The sequence below is a fragment of the Athene noctua genome, unplaced genomic scaffold (genome assembly GCF_965140245.1).
Source record: "Athene noctua unplaced genomic scaffold, bAthNoc1.hap1.1 HAP1_HAP1_scaffold_509, whole genome shotgun sequence".
In the NCBI taxonomy this organism is placed as follows: domain Eukaryota; kingdom Metazoa; phylum Chordata; class Aves; order Strigiformes; family Strigidae; genus Athene; species Athene noctua.
In genome coordinates this window covers 10,832-30,922 of record NW_027437963.1, presented here as the reverse complement: position 1 = coordinate 30,922, position 20,091 = coordinate 10,832, and the positions used below count along the sequence as shown (strand labels likewise).

The 20,091-nt window shown below is 49.8% G+C and overlaps 2 long non-coding RNA genes across 2 annotated transcripts; both read left to right on the top strand.

Moving 5' to 3' along the window:
• Positions 1 to 144: 144 nt before the first annotated feature.
• LOC141955731 (uncharacterized) lies at positions 145 to 9,814 on the top strand. Its single transcript, XR_012632717.1, has 3 exons — positions 145 to 190; positions 1,370 to 1,489; positions 9,616 to 9,814. It is a non-coding gene; the product is annotated as an uncharacterized LOC141955731 (long non-coding RNA).
• A 354-nt stretch (positions 9,815 to 10,168) lies between these two features.
• Positions 10,169 to 19,838, top strand: LOC141955733 (uncharacterized). The gene is made up of 3 exons (XR_012632719.1): positions 10,169 to 10,214; positions 11,394 to 11,513; positions 19,640 to 19,838. It is a non-coding gene; the product is annotated as an uncharacterized LOC141955733 (long non-coding RNA).
• Positions 19,839 to 20,091: the final 253 nt, after the last annotated feature.

Sequence of the window (20,091 nt, the reverse complement as noted above, 5' to 3'; positions counted from 1 at the left end):
ATTTCTGTGCAGCAGTTTCTGATGACTGATGTACTGGTGAGTCCGGTGTGGTTTTATAGTCTGAACATAATGCTCTCTCCTCTAATGGAATTATACTCTTGCTTATCCCGTAAAAGATCTAACACAGAATTTTGTTTTTTTTCCAGTCACGCCACTTGCTCAGGAATGAAGGAGAAACAAACTAGAGGAGGTAAATATTTCTGAGTTGGTATTTCTTTGTCCTGCCTTCTGTTGAGTAAAGCCTAGCATTCCAACCAAAATGGAACTGGTTTCTTACTCTCTGTTAGAAGGCACTTGAAGGGGGGATTTATTTAATCTGAGTTGAGTTGGAGAAAAGCTTGATGTGTGGCTGCATTTCGTCATCTAGAGACCCAAGCCAGCGAGCAGAGAGCACAGAGCACCTCTGGGAAAGGGACTGGTCTGCCCTTTCTTTGGCACTGTCTGACGATGCAATAAAGAGCCCCGTAAGAGTGCCTGCACGGCCTGATGGGGAATGGAAACTACGTTCCTACCTTAGGACGGCTAAAACTAGGCCACACAAATCTCGATCCTTGTATCTCGGGAAAGTACACATAGGATTAATAGCCCATTTCTACCTTTTCCACCTACACTCGATACAGTGACAGGAGAGAAAGAGAGAGAGATGGGGGGGGGCGGGGGGGTGTGTGTGGAAATTCCTGTCTTTTATCGACACGAAATCTAAAAAGTGGGGAGGAGGGGCAAACTCTGTGATAGTTTCTCCCTGTAACAGTAATTTAAAAAGTGGTAACCATTGTGCAAGAAGATGAAAAGTACTTGCCTTTCTGCAAGTCCGGGAGGGTAGCTTCCACGGGGGACAGCTCTTTTTCCCGAGGGGAAGACACGGTTGTTGTTGAGGGGTGTTCACGAGGGGGCTGAATCCTGTAATACTCTCCTAGACACAGCCCAGGAGGGAAAAAAAAACCCAACAAAGTTCACTCTCTTGTCAGAACTGCTGTTTAGGCAAGAGTGACTAAGTTTGTATTTACCAGATTTATAGCATATTTCCTTTATTGCCCTTTCCTCTTCGATCTCTTCAGCAGTCTTGGGCACCCGGTCAGGAACATCTGTAGGAAATATTTTTCAAGGGTTACTAGACAGCTCTACAAAGACCTTTGGCAATTCTTCATAACCAGCCACCATAAGGAATTTCACTTTGGTCAGAGCCCTTCTTTTTTTCTGGCTGCAAGCTCTGCTTCTGGCCAGAAAGTGGATTCCTTGCTGTGAGGTATTTGCAAGCGCAGTGGACTTGCAGTCACGACACCTATTAAGAAGCAAACGTTGGTTGATGTAAACTGATGCCAAGCCATCTTCAGTACTCATGATCCTTCTTTTCCCCCCCCCCCCAAAGGAAATGTTGTGATGAAACATGTCAGCAGGGAGCGCTTGTCAGAAACCCTCTGCGCAGAGTTCCTCTCGGGCAGTGTCTGCCAGCGGAGCTGGCGAAGGGAGTGCTCCTTGGCTGTCTCAGGTAAGGCTGCTAAGATGAGAAGAGCCCTGCTTCTTGTATTGTTGAGGTTCCTGGGGCTGGAAGCGAGTTAGGAAGCCTGAACAGGCAGCCCTGCCAGCCAGCCTGAAGGGCAGGGGAAAGTGACGAGCAGCTTGGGGCTGCCCGGGAAGGAAGGAGCACAGCGGTTTGCGGAGTGCGCACGTGAGAGGAGGTCGCGCTCCCGCTCTCCGGGAACGTGCAATTCGTTCCTTCCCTGTGAATCTGGCATCTCCGAGGGAGATACATCCAACAGTTGAACTACATTTTAAAAAACGAAAACCTGAATCTCTCTCTGTACGTATAAAAACACAGACACAGACATTCAGCTTCTGCGGAGAGTGTTGTATGGATTCTCTTTGCTGGATTTAAGGATAACTTTCTGCAATAACATGAGACTGCCTACAGAGTTGAGGAAAGCAGTTGAAGGGATTATTTAAGTGGAAGTCAGAGCACTGTCTTTGGTGAACAAACCTGTGACTTCAGCTCTATTTAATGGGAAAAAGAGGAATTATCCCGCTGTTGAACTATACAGCCAGGCATTGCCCAGGAGTTAGGGAATGTTGCCTCGCTCCCACCTGGTGACTGCCGGTTCCAGTAACTTGGGGATTAGCTGGAAACTCTTTCAAAAACCTGTCAACAGCTCTTTTCTACAATTGTCACGGTTATTCGAATAAATGAGCTCTGAGGTGTCAAACACACCCACCCCCCCCTGCCCCCCCCTTCTACTTCCTTGTAAAAGAAAGAAAAAACTTGTTTACAGTTCTCCTCCTCTTCCTCGTCGTCTTCGTCGTCCTCATCATCCTCGAGGTTTATGATGAGCGGCGGGTGAATTGGCAGTCGAGTCTTGTGTTGGTTTCTGTGGGGTTGCTGATGAGGGCCTGGATGGTGGGCAGCCTGTTGCAGTGGGGCATCTGCAGAAGAGAACGTGGTGTTTGTTTGTTTTGTTAGGAGGGAACTAGAATGTCAGATGAGGGTTGAGAGCAGCAGGTACAGTTCTGCAATCCTTCTGACACTGAAGGCCTCTTTACACAGAGAGGTTGTGCCTTGCCTTGTCCTTGCTGCGATAGCAGATCTTAGCTGACTGATTTGCCAGGGTGCATTTCTTGACCTTACTCTAGGTTATGGCAGCACTGGAAGGACATTTTTGCGTATGTCCTTAGTCGAGCGAACAAATGGTTGGTAAGATCTTTCTACTCACTGTTAGTAGGTGGCAAAAAAAGTCCGTTGATGTATCGGGGTTTGCTGTGATGGAAGGCACAGCTGATCCTCAGGCAGCCTCGGGGTTGTTTTTCCCAGAAACAGGAGATGTTGTGGTACTTTTGCTGCAGGAGAAAGGAGTTTTCAGGTGTTGTAAATGGCACAATAAAAATGGCCTAAATGGTTTAGTAGGTGGTGTGCTGAGCTTCATCCCAGCTGAGAGCTGAAAATGCCAGGTTGAGGGTAAATTCTGAATGAGTTTCTGTGTGGTTTTTTGAAGGAAAGCAAAGTCCCGCTTGAAGATCCTTGTGTACTTGAAGGTAAGTTTCACTTGGGTGCAGGCATGAACAGCTGGGTCTAGGAGCAGCATCTCCCCAACCCGCCGCTTTTGGACTGTAGGCAGCACAAGCGGGCCATGCCCTGAGACAGGCTGGGGTCTGGGGCCAAAGCCCATCTCCCAGGCGTGAACGCCTCAATCCCCGAGGCCGAAGCGGACGCAATAACCAAGAGCCCTACACCCACCCTTGGGTTTTTACTCGGTGCAATAGAATAGTATTTCTTTGGCGGACGGACCCGTTTGGAAGGTCTTTCTCTGAAGTAAGTGACTTTACGGGGATCCAGGCAGTTGCTGTGAGCAGAACCTCTCAACATGCCAGTTTTTCTCAGAATCAGCGTCATGTCAATTCGCTAAGAAAGCGCTGGGTGATCTCTATGCACGATTTTTAACTTTTACGTCTTCCTTGAGTATCTGAACCCAGCTCACAGGAGAAATTGTCTGTAGTTTAGATGATGTTAGCTCTTTGCACTTGCAAAAATCAGCAGTTTGATGGACAGGTGCTGCCATGACCCAGAGAGAGGGGTCATAGCAACTTCAGACTGGAGACAGTAAGGCTCCCTTTCAGCACGGTCTGTCCAGAGAATCCAGGTTACAAGGCCCTGTAAAATCTACAGCATTTACCTGTGCGTAGGGGGGATGAAAGCGGAAGTAGGGGTCATTCCCAAGTGTGCCCATTTTCCCCGCTGAGGCTGCTTCTGGTCTGTGCTCCTAACGGCAGGCGATCTTATCCTGTGAAAGCAGTAGCTCCTCTCAAAAACTGCACCTCTGGAAGCTGATGTCTGCTTCTTTCTTGAAACAGAAACTCCAGCCAGCAGTGAAAGGGGCTTGAAGGGAGGAGGTGGTACCTTCTGCAGGCTTGTGGAACCAGCGAAGGCAGTTGCTAGGGGCTTTAGAATGTTACCCTCCAGCGGTTGCCAAGGGCACCTCCAGCGCGTGCCGTCAACAGCATGGCGCTCTGTAACCTGTCCAGCTGGAACCCCTTCCTTTTTCTCCCTTGCTCCCCAATAAAGTCGGGAAAACCGGAGCCTGTCAGAGGGTCTCCCGTTCTGGTGCTTCTTTACCGTCAAAGGGAAGAAACCCATTTGGCGGGGCTTAAATAGTGCCCCACTTCTTGCTGTAGGAACTCACAGTGTCTTGGAAACAAATCTTTGATACCACCGAGGCAAACGGTCTTCTCTGACTCTTTCTTTAACCCAAATCCTTTTACCCCGTGTTTCTCGTACTCTCCCTCCCTCTTTGGATTGAGAAAGTTGCTGTTCCCTGTCAGTGCGCGGTTAGCTGTTAGCTGCTTCCCCTGCTGGGGTGCAGAGCTGCTTCTTGCTTCTGCGATGTCCACTGGCAGGGCTAAAGCAGAAAGAAGAGCGTGCACCTGTGTCCCTAATGAAGACCTGTGGTCCCGTTCAGGGGCTAGGCTGCCCCTGCACAAAAAGTAGCGAGGGGGGGGGGGGGAAATGGAGTTTTAGCGTTGGAACACGGTGAGGCATCCTGTTCTCCTCAGGACGTGGGGTCCCATTTACCCCACTGCCTGCCATCAGTGACTGGGAGATGAACGCTTGAGAGCACTGTTAGGGCGAAACCTGGGAACTTAGGAGTAAGAAGTCAAAGCAAGGGCAGAAAGGGAAAGGCTCCACAGCCTCCAAAGAGAGGTGAAAGAGTAATACGCTAGAGATGGAGCCCAAGAGAAGGGAGGGAGATCAAAGGCAGAATTCAAGACAGAGCCTAGTGGTTCATAGCATAGGAGGAGAATTTGGGAAAGCAGGTGACGGCCACGAACGATGAACTGTCAGTGGGCAGCAGCATCCACGGGCAGGATGTGTTAACCCTGCCGAGAGCTTTCCACACAGGGGCTCTTTGTAGCTGGTCAGCTGTGCCTGAAGGAGGCACAGGAGAAGGTACGGTCAGGAAGAATTAACTGCGTGTGGTGTTTGCGGGACACGGTTTTGGTAGCGGAGGGGCTACAGGGGCGGCTTCTGTGAGAAGGGGCCTGAAGCTTCCCCCGCGTCCGGCAGAGGCAATGCCAGGCAGCTCCAAGATGGACCCGCTGCCGGCCAGGGCTGCGCCCATCAGCGCCGGTGGGAGCGCTTCTGGGATAAGATATTTGAGAAGGGGGGAAAACTGCTGGGCAGCAGCAGCCGGAGAGAGGAGCGAGAATCTGCGGGAGAAACAACTCTGCAGACGCCACGGTGGGTGTCTTTCCCTTGAGCTGGGCCTCTCGCGCAGGCCGATCCTGTGCTGGGCATGTCGGCACGCTAAGACGCTAGAAAATGATTTCCTTCGGGCTTTGGCTTGTTGGGGTGGCTTTTCGGGGGAGGGTGGTGGGTGCAATTGCCTCAGGAGGTGCTAGTTCTCCATGATCCCGGTTTGGAAAGGCACTGGGCTTGTATAAAGCGTCTTTTCGGATGCTGGTTTTCTGAGATGCCATTTAAAAGGCAAGGAGGACAGTGTAGCTCGTGCTACAGCCATTCAGATGCTGGGAGGAGCCCCAAGTTGTGCGGCAGCGAATGGGCCTGCGACTCTGGCCCAGCACCCCCTGCACCTCCCGTCGGTGGAAAAGTCACCCCGTTTTGGTCCTTTGAGCTCTTAGAGGATTTTCCCAAAGAAGCCATCTCGATTCCTCATTTCCACTGTGAGACAGAAGGGATGTTCACCTGAGAACTTGTTGCTGCACTCTTAGATAAGGGCTAGGCCGGGCCTTATCTAACTGGGCACAGCATCCCTCTGGGTCAGATTGTAAATTGCCTCAGGCAGACGACATAGAAGGTGTTGCCGCAAGGCGTCGGGTCCCACAGGTGGAAAGGGCGGTGTCTAGTTCGAGGGGAGGAAACATTTTTGAGACGCTTAGTGTCCTTGCTTTCAAAAAGGTGTTTCTCTCTGTTTTTTTGACATGTTCTAACTCTCGGCTAAAGCAGATACTCTATAGACGTTTCTATTCTTCTCTCAGTTAAGGAAAGCGAGACCTAACTGCACGCCTGTTTACAATCCCTATAGCCTCTCTAAATTTCACAGGATCCCAGAACCGTTCAGGTTGAAAAAACCCCTTGGGATCATCGAGTCCAACCCTCAGCCCCACTATGGTGCAAAGTTCTCCCCTGCACCATAGCCCCCGAGGTCTCATCCAAACGACCCTTCAACACCTCCAGGGATGGTGACTCCAGCCCTTCCCTGGGCAGCCTATTCCCCTGTCTGAGCTCTCTTTCTGGGAACCCTTTTCTCCGAATGTCCAGTGTAAACCTCCCTGTTGCAGTTGAAAGCCATTCCCTCTTGTTCTGTCGCTAATGACCTGTGAGAAGAGACCAGCACCAGGCTCTCTCCAGTGTCCTTTCAGGGAGTTGTAGAGAGTGCTGAGGTCTGCCCTCAGCCTTCTCCTCCTCAGACTGAACCGTCCCCATTAGATTTCTAAAGAGAAGAAAAAGGACATCATGACCACCTGAGGTTTCTGCCAGATACTCTCTGTAAAGTAGGGTAGAGAGCTGTATGAGAGCTGTATTTCTGGGAGAAGGATAGAATCATTTCAGCTCGAAGGCACCCTGGAAGGGATCTGATCCATCCCCATGTTCTAAACAGTCACAGTGAGGAGAAAGCTCCAAGGAAGAAAAAGACTTGGACGTTCCCAGTGACAAGTGCCACCCGGATAAGTGCTGGATCCCAGAGCTACAGAAAGGAGTCTGAAGGGCTCTCCTCCCAAAGTGAGGATGTTCTAAGAACGACCAAAGGTCCGGTAAACGCCAAAAGGGGAAAGGCCTGCGACAAAGCTAGACATCACATCTAGGTGACAGCTGGGTGTGAGGTTGGTTTCTTCAGAAGGCAACATTAAAGTAGCCTTCTTCTCAGCCTTCCTCTCGCTCTGATCTTGGTCTTTCCCCCATCTTTGCTCCTTTAGTTCAAAATGTGTGTCAAACCTCTTTCAGCTCATTCGGGGAGTTTGGTTGTGAAGCTCGTTTGGTTCGTAACACGGTTCTGCTGCCCTGCTCAAAGGTCAGAATCTCAGGAGGAAGCTCAGACTGAGCCCCCAGACGTCTGGCAGACAGCTAAAGCGTCTAGAAATCTGGCTTTGGCACCAAACCAGCTACTTTCTAGAATGCATCGTTATTGCTGCTTACATGAAAAGCTCTCTGAAACTGCTAAGTGAAGCCAACATATTTATTCATACAAGGAATTCTGCGTTATTAAAACAGAGTCTGTAAAAATAATTTCCTCTCTCCGATTTTCCTGACTGATTTAAATGTAGTCCATTTACTGAAGGCTGTTGGGAAGTTTTGAACGTTCTAGGGTAGACATGATTTTTCGGACTTGGTAAGATAATCTTCTTTGGGTTTTCCGGTTGCCGATTCTCCTGTTCTTGTAAACTGCAGCCCTCGCTTCTTGGCTTTCCCGCGTGGAGGCTGGCGGTCTCCTTTCCTATGGACCTGGACGTCTTGGTGGCTCTGCGGTCAAAAGAGAGAGACAGAACGTTATGTGTGCGTCATTTCCTAGAAGGAAACAACATGCTCTCTCTCTCGGAAACCTTTTCAGAAGTACACTTTGAACGCTTGTAAAAGCAAGGGGGGAAAAAAAAAATGTCATCCTAATCTAATTGACCCTCGTTTCCAAAGGTTCCATTCAAGTCTTTTTCCTCTAAAACCTTCCCAAGCAGCTGCTTGAGCAGCAGGTGGTGGTTGCACAAAGCAAGCAGAAATGGTGGCAAGGCTGGTGAGGGATTCCCGAAGGTGGGTTGAGGTGCTTTGCATCCCTGTGGTGCCTCAGCAGGATTTGCATCTCCGACCGGAGTCAGAATGGCCTAATGCTGCGTGTGGAAGTGCCCTGGGTCAGCTCGGGGCAGCACTGACAGCGGGGCCGCCTGGGGGGTGTCTGAAACAGAGGCGGGCAGGGGCCTGGTGCTTTCACTGGAAAGAGGGAATTGTATCAAGCAGTTACCTGAAGGGTGGTTTTCAAGGGAGAGCTCGTTTTTCCCTCTGGATTTCTTTTGCTCCCAGGGGTTGAGGTAGAGGCTCCTGATGTGGATCTGTCTGTAGAAAACACATAGACATTGTTTCTTAATGACAGCTGCAATGGCAGGAAAGGCTCTCTGAGCCTGAGAGGTGAATTCAGTGTGAGGTTAGCTGAAGGACCAAGGAGGGAGTGCATGGGGTGGATCCCACACCACCTCTGAAATAGCAGCTAGTATTCAATCCAGACTCCCTCTGTGGTCGTTTAAAGATCATCTGTAAACTGGTGGCGTTCCCAGGGGGCTCACGGGACCTTCGCAGTGAGGCGATCCCGCCGTGGGGGACATCCTTGACTCGAACAAAGGGGATGTTCCTGTGTTGAAAGTCTGCCCCAAGGCATCAGTTGCTTTTAGAGGAAAGGAGTGCCTAAGCCGGCCTCCTGTTTTATCCCTGCTTGTGAAGAAAGCACCAGGCACAAGGCAGCTTTGTGGTTTTGTGCCGGGCGGTTGGTTTTGCACCCGAGTACGCTGCCTAAGGACTACCCCTGTTCTGTCAAACGGGCTTAAAAATGAATCTTATTAATACTCGGGTGTTGCGTTAATTTGCAAAAATGTATGCTACCTTTAAATTGATAGCAGGAGTTTGCTGAAGAGATCAAAGAGGCTGTAAAAAGTGGGGATCAGTATATTTGTGCCCCGTGGCCCATTTCCTGCATCTGTCGCCGTTTGTGGGGCAGAGGACTGCTTTCTGCTCGGAAGGTGCTAAATTAGTGTTGGTGACTATTGTGTCTGACCAGTTGTAAAGCTTTCTAAAGCTTCACGTTTCTGTCTGTGGATCCTGAGGCAATCAGTCTGTTGGTGAAAATGATGCTGGATCAGATTGACCCCTGCCCATATTCAGGCATAAATAAGTGAGTTTTCAGCTGCAGGGACCGATGGAAAGCAGCACAATCCAGACAGGCACGTTTGAGGCATTTTAAGAGATCAATGTAAGCAGGAGCCCACCTGTAACTTCCGTGAACTTTGGCGCTGGCTTGGCAGCGAAGGCACGGGAGACGATGTACGCCGATATTGGTGGTCCTGCAGAGTCGAAAGAAGACTTTCTTCTCGGTTCTGTACAGACATAAAGATGAGAAGAATCAGTTTGATCGCCCTCCCTTTGACCCCTTTGCTGGTAACTTGGTTTTGCTCTGGGGTTTGAAGTATGAATTCCTCAAAGGGAAAAAGCAAACAGAACTGTTGCACTGTTCTTCAAGAGCTGACATCCTGGCTGGAAAACAAGATGAAAAACTTGTTCTTTCTGGGTAGCCCAGTCCAAATGCATTCAGTTATTTTATTTACCCCCTGATGCTCAGCAGTGAGAATGGCAGTGCCGTTCCCTGTGCTTACCCACAAGCAGCTAAACCCTTCTTTCTCTTGCCTTTGCGGGTGATGGCAATACAATTCCCACCACGCTGAGTAACGCCAAAAGAGAAGGAGAGCCTTCAGGAAACGCAGTAGCAATTGAGAATATTGCCAGCACAGACGGCAGAGCCTTTGAAAATGGAGGTAATCTCCTTTAGCACTGGCTCCCACCTCTGGGAGCTCGTGATTAGTTTAGTGCAATTGCCTTGAAGCTCTCATTTTGTCTGCTTCTTGGTCTTTGGTTAGTTCTTCGGATCCCGCCGAGTGTAACTCGAGCACCTGGTGTGTGACTGCCGTGCTCTCTGATGAAACACCATCATGCCCAGGTTAAAGAAGACCACGGCTCCAAAGGAAGGCACCGGCCTCAGCCACCTGTTGGTTCTTTGGCTTCTCGCTTTTCAGGAATGCTATTTACGGATCCTACCCGAGGGAAGATGTGGCCTATTAAAAGGTGTGTGTGTCATCCTTGTACCTAAAACCTCAAGAGAACTCACTTGAAGAAATGCTCTGGGGGAAGCATCTCTCTCCTTTCCTCTGACTGCATCTCATTAGAAATATAAAATTAGAAGATTTTGTCCCTGAAATTGACGGTAATGTGATTTCCCGGCCTCCCCCCCCCCCCCCCCCCCCCCTCCAGTTGAAAGTAGCAGGTGATATTTCTGTGCAGCAGTTTCTGATGACTGATGTACTGGTGAGTCCGGTGTGTTTTTATAGTCTGAACATAATGCTCTCTCCTCTAATGGAATTATACTCTTGCTTATCCCGTAAAAGATCTAACACAGAATTTTGTTTTTTTTCCAGTCACGCCACTTGCTCAGGAATGAAGGAGAAACAAACTAGAGGAGGTAAATATTTCTGAGTTGGTATTTCTTTGTCCTGCCTTCTGTTGAGTAAAGCCTAGCATTCCAACCAAAATGGAACTGGTTTCTTACTCTCTGTTAGAAGGCACTTGAAGGGGGGATTTATTTAATCTGAGTTGAGTTGGAGAAAAGCTTGATGTGTGGCTGCATTTCGTCATCTAGAGACCCAAGCCAGCGAGCAGAGAGCACAGAGCACCTCTGGGAAAGGGACTGGTCTGCCCTTTCTTTGGCACTGTCTGACGATGCAATAAAGAGCCCCGTAAGAGTGCCTGCACGGCCTGATGGGGAATGGAAACTACGTTCCTACCTTAGGACGGCTAAAACTAGGCCACACAAATCTCGATCCTTGTATCTCGGGAAAGTACACATAGGATTAATAGCCCATTTCTACCTTTTCCACCTACACTCGATACAGTGACAGGAGAGAAAGAGAGAGAGATGGGGGGGGGCGGGGGGGTGTGTGTGGAAATTCCTGTCTTTTATCGACACGAAATCTAAAAAGTGGGGAGGAGGGGCAAACTCTGTGATAGTTTCTCCCTGTAACAGTAATTTAAAAAGTGGTAACCATTGTGCAAGAAGATGAAAAGTACTTGCCTTTCTGCAAGTCCGGGAGGGTAGCTTCCACGGGGGACAGCTCTTTTTCCCGAGGGGAAGACACGGTTGTTGTTGAGGGGTGTTCACGAGGGGGCTGAATCCTGTAATACTCTCCTAGACACAGCCCAGGAGGGAAAAAAAAACCCAACAAAGTTCACTCTCTTGTCAGAACTGCTGTTTAGGCAAGAGTGACTAAGTTTGTATTTACCAGATTTATAGCATATTTCCTTTATTGCCCTTTCCTCTTCGATCTCTTCAGCAGTCTTGGGCACCCGGTCAGGAACATCTGTAGGAAATATTTTTCAAGGGTTACTAGACAGCTCTACAAAGACCTTTGGCAATTCTTCATAACCAGCCACCATAAGGAATTTCACTTTGGTCAGAGCCCTTCTTTTTTTCTGGCTGCAAGCTCTGCTTCTGGCCAGAAAGTGGATTCCTTGCTGTGAGGTATTTGCAAGCGCAGTGGACTTGCAGTCACGACACCTATTAAGAAGCAAACGTTGGTTGATGTAAACTGATGCCAAGCCATCTTCAGTACTCATGATCCTTCTTTTCCCCCCCCCCCCAAAGGAAATGTTGTGATGAAACATGTCAGCAGGGAGCGCTTGTCAGAAACCCTCTGCGCAGAGTTCCTCTCGGGCAGTGTCTGCCAGCGGAGCTGGCGAAGGGAGTGCTCCTTGGCTGTCTCAGGTAAGGCTGCTAAGATGAGAAGAGCCCTGCTTCTTGTATTGTTGAGGTTCCTGGGGCTGGAAGCGAGTTAGGAAGCCTGAACAGGCAGCCCTGCCAGCCAGCCTGAAGGGCAGGGGAAAGTGACGAGCAGCTTGGGGCTGCCCGGGAAGGAAGGAGCACAGCGGTTTGCGGAGTGCGCACGTGAGAGGAGGTCGCGCTCCCGCTCTCCGGGAACGTGCAATTCGTTCCTTCCCTGTGAATCTGGCATCTCCGAGGGAGATACATCCAACAGTTGAACTACATTTTAAAAAACGAAAACCTGAATCTCTCTCTGTACGTATAAAAACACAGACACAGACATTCAGCTTCTGCGGAGAGTGTTGTATGGATTCTCTTTGCTGGATTTAAGGATAACTTTCTGCAATAACATGAGACTGCCTACAGAGTTGAGGAAAGCAGTTGAAGGGATTATTTAAGTGGAAGTCAGAGCACTGTCTTTGGTGAACAAACCTGTGACTTCAGCTCTATTTAATGGGAAAAAGAGGAATTATCCCGCTGTTGAACTATACAGCCAGGCATTGCCCAGGAGTTAGGGAATGTTGCCTCGCTCCCACCTGGTGACTGCCGGTTCCAGTAACTTGGGGATTAGCTGGAAACTCTTTCAAAAACCTGTCAACAGCTCTTTTCTACAATTGTCACGGTTATTCGAATAAATGAGCTCTGAGGTGTCAAACACACCCACCCCCCCCTGCCCCCCCCTTCTACTTCTTTGTAAAAGAAAGAAAAAACTTGTTTACAGTTCTCCTCCTCTTCCTCGTCGTCTTCGTCGTCCTCATCATCCTCGAGGTTTATGATGAGCGGCGGGTGAATTGGCAGTCGAGTCTTGTGTTGGTTTCTGTGGGGTTGCTGATGAGGGCCTGGATGGTGGGCAGCCTGTTGCAGTGGGGCATCTGCAGAAGAGAACGTGGTGTTTGTTTGTTTTGTTAGGAGGGAACTAGAATGTCAGATGAGGGTTGAGAGCAGCAGGTACAGTTCTGCAATCCTTCTGACACTGAAGGCCTCTTTACACAGAGAGGTTGTGCCTTGCCTTGTCCTTGCTGCGATAGCAGATCTTAGCTGACTGATTTGCCAGGGTGCATTTCTTGACCTTACTCTAGGTTATGGCAGCACTGGAAGGACATTTTTGCGTATGTCCTTAGTCGAGCGAACAAATGGTTGGTAAGATCTTTCTACTCACTGTTAGTAGGTGGCAAAAAAAGTCCGTTGATGTATCGGGGTTTGCTGTGATGGAAGGCACAGCTGATCCTCAGGCAGCCTCGGGGTTGTTTTTCCCAGAAACAGGAGATGTTGTGGTACTTTTGCTGCAGGAGAAAAGAGTTTTCAGGTGTTGTAAATGGCACAATAAAAATGGCCTAAATGGTTTAGTAGGTGGTGTGCTGAGCTTCATCCCAGCTGAGAGCTGAAAATGCCAGGTTGAGGGTAAATTCTGAATGAGTTTCTGTGTGGTTTTTTGAAGGAAAGCAAAGTCCCGCTTGAAGATCCTTGTGTACTTGAAGGTAAGTTTCACTTGGGTGCAGGCATGAACAGCTGGGTCTAGGAGCAGCATCTCCCCAACCCGCCGCTTTTGGACTGTAGGCAGCACAAGCGGGCCATGCCCTGAGACAGGCTGGGGTCTGGGGCCAAAGCCCATCTCCCAGGCGTGAACGCCTCAATCCCCGAGGCTGAAGCGGACGCAATAACCAAGAGCCCTACACCCACCCTTGGGTTTTTACTCGGTGCAATAGAATAGTATTTCTTTGGCGGACGGACCCGTTTGGAAGGTCTTTCTATGAAGTAAGTGACTTTACGGGGATCCAGGCAGTTGCTGTGAGCAGAAGCTCTCAACATGCCAGTTTTTCTCAGAATCAGCGTCATGTCAATTCGCTAAGAAAGCGCTGGGTGATCTTTATGCACGATTTTTAACTTTTACGTCTTCCTTGAGTATCTGAACCCAGCTCACAGGAGAAATTGTCTGTAGTTTAGATGATGTTAGCTCTTTGCACTTGCAAAAATCAGCAGTTTGATGGACAGGTGCTGCCATGACCCAGAGAGAGGGGTCATAGCAACTTCAGACTGGAGACAGTAAGGCTCCCTTTCAGCACGGTCTGTCCAGAGAATCCAGGTTACAAGGCCCTGTAAAATCTACAGCATTTACCTGTGCGTAGGGGGGATGAAAGCGGAAGTAGGGGTCATTCCCAAGTGTGCCCATTTTCCCCGCTGAGGCTGCTTCTGGTCTGTGCTCCTAACGGCAGGCGATCTTATCCTGTGAAAGCAGTAGCTCCTCTCAAAAACTGCACCTCTGGAAGCTGATGTCTGCTTCTTTCTTGAAACAGAAACTCCAGCCAGCAGTGAAAGGGGCTTGAAGGGAGGAGGTGGTACCTTCTGCAGGCTTGTGGAACCAGCGAAGGCAGTTGCTAGGGGCTTTAGAATGTTACCCTCCAGCGGTTGCCAAGGGCACCTCCAGCGCGTGCCGTCAACAGCATGGCGCTCTGTAACCTGTCCAGCTGGAACCCCTTCCTTTTTCTCCCTTGCTCCCCAATAAAGTCGGGAAAACCGGAGCCTGTCAGAGGGTCTCCCGTTCTGGTGCTTCTTTACCGTCAAAGGGAAGAAACCCATTTGGCGGGGCTTAAATAGTGCCCCACTTCTTGCTGTAGGAACTCACAGTGTCTTGGAAACAAATCTTTGATACCACCGAGGCAAACGGTCTTCTCTGACTCTTTCTTTAACCCAAATCCTTTTACCCCGTGTTTCTCGTACTCTCCCTCCCTCTTTGGATTGAGAAAGTTGCTGTTCCCTGTCAGTGCGCGGTTAGCTGTTAGCTGCTTCCCCTGCTGGGGTGCAGAGCTGCTTCTTGCTTCTGCGATGTCCACTGGCAGGGCTAAAGCAGAAAGAAGAGCGTGCACCTGTGTCCCTAATGAAGACCTGTGGTCCCGTTCAGGGGCTAGGCTGCCCCTGCACAAAAAGTAGCGAGGGGGGGGGGGGGAAATGGAGTTTTAGCGTTGGAACACGGTGAGGCATCCTGTTCTCCTCAGGACGTGGGGTCCCATTTACCCCACTGCCTGCCATCAGTGACTGGGAGATGAACGCTTGAGAGCACTGTTAGGGCGAAACCTGGGAACTTAGGAGTAAGAAGTCAAAGCAAGGGCAGAAAGGGAAAGGCTCCACAGCCTCCAAAGAGAGGTGAAAGAGTAATACGCTAGAGATGGAGCCCAAGAGAAGGGAGGGAGATCAAAGGCAGAATTCAAGACAGAGCCTAGTGGTTCATAGCATAGGAGGAGAATTTGGGAAAGCAGGTGACGGCCACGAACGATGAACTGTCAGTGGGCAGCAGCATCCACGGGCAGGATGTGTTAACCCTGCCGAGAGCTTTCCACACAGGGGCTCTTTGTAGCTGGTCAGCTGTGCCTGAAGGAGGCACAGGAGAAGGTACGGTCAGGAAGAATTAACTGCGTGTGGTGTTTGCGGGACACGGTTTTGGTAGCGGAGGGGCTACAGGGGCGGCTTCTGTGAGAAGGGGCCTGAAGCTTCCCCCGCGTCCGGCAGAGGCAATGCCAGGCAGCTCCAAGATGGACCCGCTGCCGGCCAGGGCTGCGCCCATCAGCGCCGGTGGGAGCGCTTCTGGGATAAGATATTTGAGAAGGGGGGAAAACTGCTGGGCAGCAGCAGCCGGAGAGAGGAGCGAGAATCTGCGGGAGAAACAACTCTGCAGACGCCACGGTGGGTGTCTTTCCCTTGAGCTGGGCCTCTCGCGCAGGCCGATCCTGTGCTGGGCATGTCGGCACGCTAAGACGCTAGAAAATGATTTCCTTCGGGCTTTGGCTTGTTGGGGTGGCTTTTCGGGGGAGGGTGGTGGGTGCAATTGCCTCAGGAGGTGCTAGTTCTCCATGATCCCGGTTTGGAAAGGCACTGGGCTTGTATAAAGCGTCTTTTCGGATGCTGGTTTTCTGAGATGCCATTTAAAAGGCAAGGAGGACAGTGTAGCTCGTGCTACAGCCATTCAGATGCTGGGAGGAGCCCCAAGTTGTGCGGCAGCGAATGGGCCTGCGACTCTGGCCCAGCACCCCCTGCACCTCCCGTCGGTGGAAAAGTCACCCCGTTTTGGTCCTTTGAGCTCTTAGAGGATTTTCCCAAAGAAGCCATCTCGATTCCTCATTTCCACTGTGAGACAGAAGGGATGTTCACCTGAGAACTTGTTGCTGCACTCTTAGATAAGGGCTAGGCCGGGCCTTATCTAACTGGGCACAGCATCCCTCTGGGTCAGATTGTAAATTGCCTCAGGCAGACGACATAGAAGGTGTTGCCGCAAGGCGTCGGGTCCCACAGGTGGAAAGGGCGGTGTCTAGTTCGAGGGGAGGAAACATTTTTGAGACGCTTAGTGTCCTTGCTTTCAAAAAGGTGTTTCTCTCTGTTTTTTTGACATGTTCTAACTCTCGGCTAAAGCAGATACTCTATAGACGTTTCTATTCTTCTCTCAGTTAAGGAAAGCGAGACCTAACTGCACGCCTGTTTACAATCCCTATAGCCTCTCTAAATTTCACAGGATCCCAGAACCGTTCAGGTTGAAAAAACCCCTTGGGATCATCGAGTCCAACCCTCAGCCCCACTATGGTGCAAAGTTCTCCCCTGCACCATAGCCCCCGAGGTCTCATCCAAACGACCCTTCAACACCTCCAGGGATGGTGACTCCAGCCCTTCCCTGGGCAGCCTATTCCCCTGTCTGAGCTCTCTTTCTGGGAACCCTTTTCTCCGAATGTCCAGTGTAAACCTCCCTGTTGCAGTTGAAAGCCATTCCCTCTTGTTCTGTCGCTAATGACCTGTGAGAAGAGACCAGCACCAGGCTCTCTCCAGTGTCCTTTCAGGGAGTTGTAGAGAGTGCTGAGGTCTGCCCTCAGCCTTCTCCTCCTCAGACTGAACCGTCCCCATTAGATTTCTAAAGAGAAGAAAAAGGACATCATGACCACCTGAGGTTTCTGCCAGATACTCTCTGTAAAGTAGGGTAGAGAGCTGTATGAGAGCTGTATTTCTGGGAGAAGGATAGAATCATTTCAGCTCGAAGGCACCCTGGAAGGGATCTGATCCATCCCCATGTTCTAAACAGTCACAGTGAGGAGAAAGCTCCAAGGAAGACAAAGACTTGGACGTTCCCAGTGACAAGTGCCACCCGGATAAGTGCTGGATCCCAGAGCTACAGAAAGGAGTCTGAAGGGCTCTCCTCCCAAAGTGAGGATGTTCTAAGAACGACCAAAGGTCCGGTAAACGCCAAAAGGGGAAAGGCCTGCGACAAAGCTAGACATCACATCTAGGTGACAGCTGGGTGTGAGGTTGGTTTCTTCAGAAGGCAACATTAAAGTAGCCTTCTTCTCAGCCTTCCTCTCGCTCTGATCTTGGTCTTTCCCCCATCTTTGCTCCTTTAGTTCAAAATGTGTGTCAAACCTCTTTCAGCTCATTCGGGGAGTTTGGTTGTGAAGCTCGTTTGGTTCGTAACACGGTTCTGCTGCCCTGCTCAAAGGTCAGAATCTCAGGAGGAAGCTCAGACTGAGCCCCCAGACGTCTGGCAGACAGCTAAAGCGTCTAGAAATCTGGCTTTGGCACCAAACCAGCTACTTTCTAGAATGCATCGTTATTGCTGCTTACATGAAAAGCTCTCTGAAACTGCTAAGTGAAGCCAACATATTTATTCATACAAGGAATTCTGCGTTATTAAAACAGAGTCTGTAAAAATAATTTCCTCTCTCCGATTTTCCTGACTGATTTAAATGTAGTCCATTTACTGAAGGCTGTTGGGAAGTTTTGAACGTTCTAGGGTAGACATGATTTTTCGGACTTGGTAAGATAATCTTCTTTGGGTTTTCCGGTTGCCGATTCTCCTGTTCTTGTAAACTGCAGCCCTCGCTTCTTGGCTTTCCCGCGTGGAGGCTGGCGGTCTCCTTTCCTATGGACCTGGACGTCTTGGTGGCTCTGCGGTCAAAAGAGAGAGACAGAACGTTATGTGTGCGTCATTTCCTAGAAGGAAACAACATGCTCTCTCTCTCGGAAACCTTTTCAGAAGTACACTTTGAACGCTTGTAAAAGCAAGGGGGGAAAAAAAAAATGTCATCCTAATCTAATTGACCCTCGTTTCCAAAGGTTCCATTCAAGTCTTTTTCCTCTAAAACCTTCCCAAGCAGCTGCTTGAGCAGCAGGTGGTGGTTGCACAAAGCAAGCAGAAATGGTGGCAAGGCTGGTGAGGGATTCCCGAAGGTGGGTTGAGGTGCTTTGCATCCCTGTGGTGCCTCAGCAGGATTTGCATCTCCGACCGGAGTCAGAATGGCCTAATGCTGCGTGTGGAAGTGCCCTGGGTCAGCTCGGGGCAGCACTGACAGCGGGGCCGCCTGGGGGGTGTCTGAAACAGAGGCGGGCAGGGGCCTGGTGCTTTCACTGGAAAGAGGGAATTGTATCAAGCAGTTACCTGAAGGGTGGTTTTCAAGGGAGAGCTCGTTTTTCCCTCTGGATTTCTTTTGCTCCCAGGGGTTGAGGTAGAGGCTCCTGATGTGGATCTGTCTGTAGAAAACACATAGACATTGTTTCTTAATGACAGCTGCAATGGCAGGAAAGGCTCTCTGAGCCTGAGAGGTGAATTCAGTGTGAGGTTAGCTGAAGGACCAAGGAGGGAGTGCATGGGGTGGATCCCACACCACCTCTGAAATAGCAGCTAGTATTCAATCCAGACTCCCTCTGTGGTCGTTTAAAGATCATCTGTAAACTGGTGGCGTTCCCAGGGGGCTCACGGGACCTTCGCAGTGAGGCGATCCCGCCGTGGGGGACATCCTTGACTCGAACAAAGGGGATGTTCCTGTGTTGAAAGTCTGCCCCAAGGCATCAGTTGCTTTTAGAGGAAAGGAGTGCCTAAGCCGGCCTCCTGTTTTATCCCTGCTTGTGAAGAAAGCACCAGGCACAAGGCAGCTTTGTGGTTTTGTGCCGGGCGGTTGGTTTTGCACCCGAGTACGCTGCCTAAGGACTACCCCTGTTCTGTCAAACGGGCTTAAAAATGAATCTTATTAATACTCGGGTGTTGCGTTAATTTGCAAAAATGTATGCTACCTTTAAATTGATAGCAGGAGTTTGCTGAAGAGATCAAAGAGGCTGTAAAAAGTGGGGATCAGTATATTTGTGCCCCGTGGCCCATTTCCTGCATCTGTCGCCGTTTGTGGGGCAGAGGACTGCTTTCTGCTCGGAAGGTGCTAAATTAGTGTTGGTGACTATTGTGTCTGACCAGTTGTAAAGCTTTCTAAAGCTTCACGTTTCTGTCTGTGGATCCTGAGGCAATCAGTCTGTTGGTGAAAATGATGCTGGATCAGATTGACCCCTGCCCATATTCAGGCATAAATAAGTGAGTTTTCAGCTGCAGGGACCGATGGAAAGCAGCACAATCCAGACAGGCACGTTTGAGGCATTTTAAGAGATCAATGTAAGCAGGAGCCCACCTGTAACTTCCGTGAACTTTGGCGCTGGCTTGGCAGGGAAGGCACAGGAGACGATGTACGCCGAAATTGGTGGTCCTGCAGAGTCGAAAGAAGACTTTCTTCTCGGTTCTGTACAGACATAAAGATGAGAAGAATCAGTTTGATCGCCCTCCCTTTGACCCCTTTGCTGGTAACTTGGTTTTGCTCTGGGGTTTGAAGTATGAATTCCTCAAAGGGAAAAAGCAAACAGAACTGTTGCACTGTTCTTCAAGAGCTGACATCCTGGCTGGAAAACAAGATGAAAAACTTGTTCTTTCTGGGTAGCCCAGTCCAAATGCATTCAGTTATTTTATTTACCCCCTGATGCTCAGCAGTGAGAATGGCAGTGCCGTTCCCTGTGCTTACCCACAAGCAGCTAAACCCTTCTTTCTCTTGCCTTTCCGGGTGATGGCAATACAATTCCCACCACGCTGAGTAACGCCAAAAGAGAAGGAGAGCCTTCAGGAAACGCAGTAGCAATTGAGAATATTGCCAGCACAGACGGCAGAGCCTTTGAAAATGGAGGTAATCTCCTTTAGCACTGGCTCCCACCTCTGGGAGCTCGTGATTAGTTTAGTGCAATTGCCTTGAAGCTCTCATTTTGTCTGCTTCTTGGTCTTTGGTTAGTTCTTCGGATCCCGCCGAGTGTAACTCGAGCACCTGGTGTGTGACTGCCGTGCTCTCTGATGAAACACCATCATGCCCAGGTTAAAGAAGACCACGGCTCCAAAGGAAGGCACCGGCCTCAGCCACCTGTTGGTTCTTTGGCTTCTCGCTTTTCAGGAATGCTATTTACGGATCCTACCCGAGGGAAGATGTGGCCTATTAAAAGGTGTGTGTGTCATCCTTGTACCTAAAACCTCAAGAGAACTCACTTGAAGAAATGCTCTGGGGGAAGCATCTCTCTCCTTTCCTCTGACTGCATCTCATTAGAAATATAAAATTAGAAGATTTTGTCCCTGAAATTGACGGTAATGTGATTTCCCGGCCTCCCCCCCCCCCCCCCCCCCTCCAGTTGAAAGTAGCAGGTGATATTTCTGTGCAGCAGTTTCTGATGACTGATGTACTGGTGAGTCCGG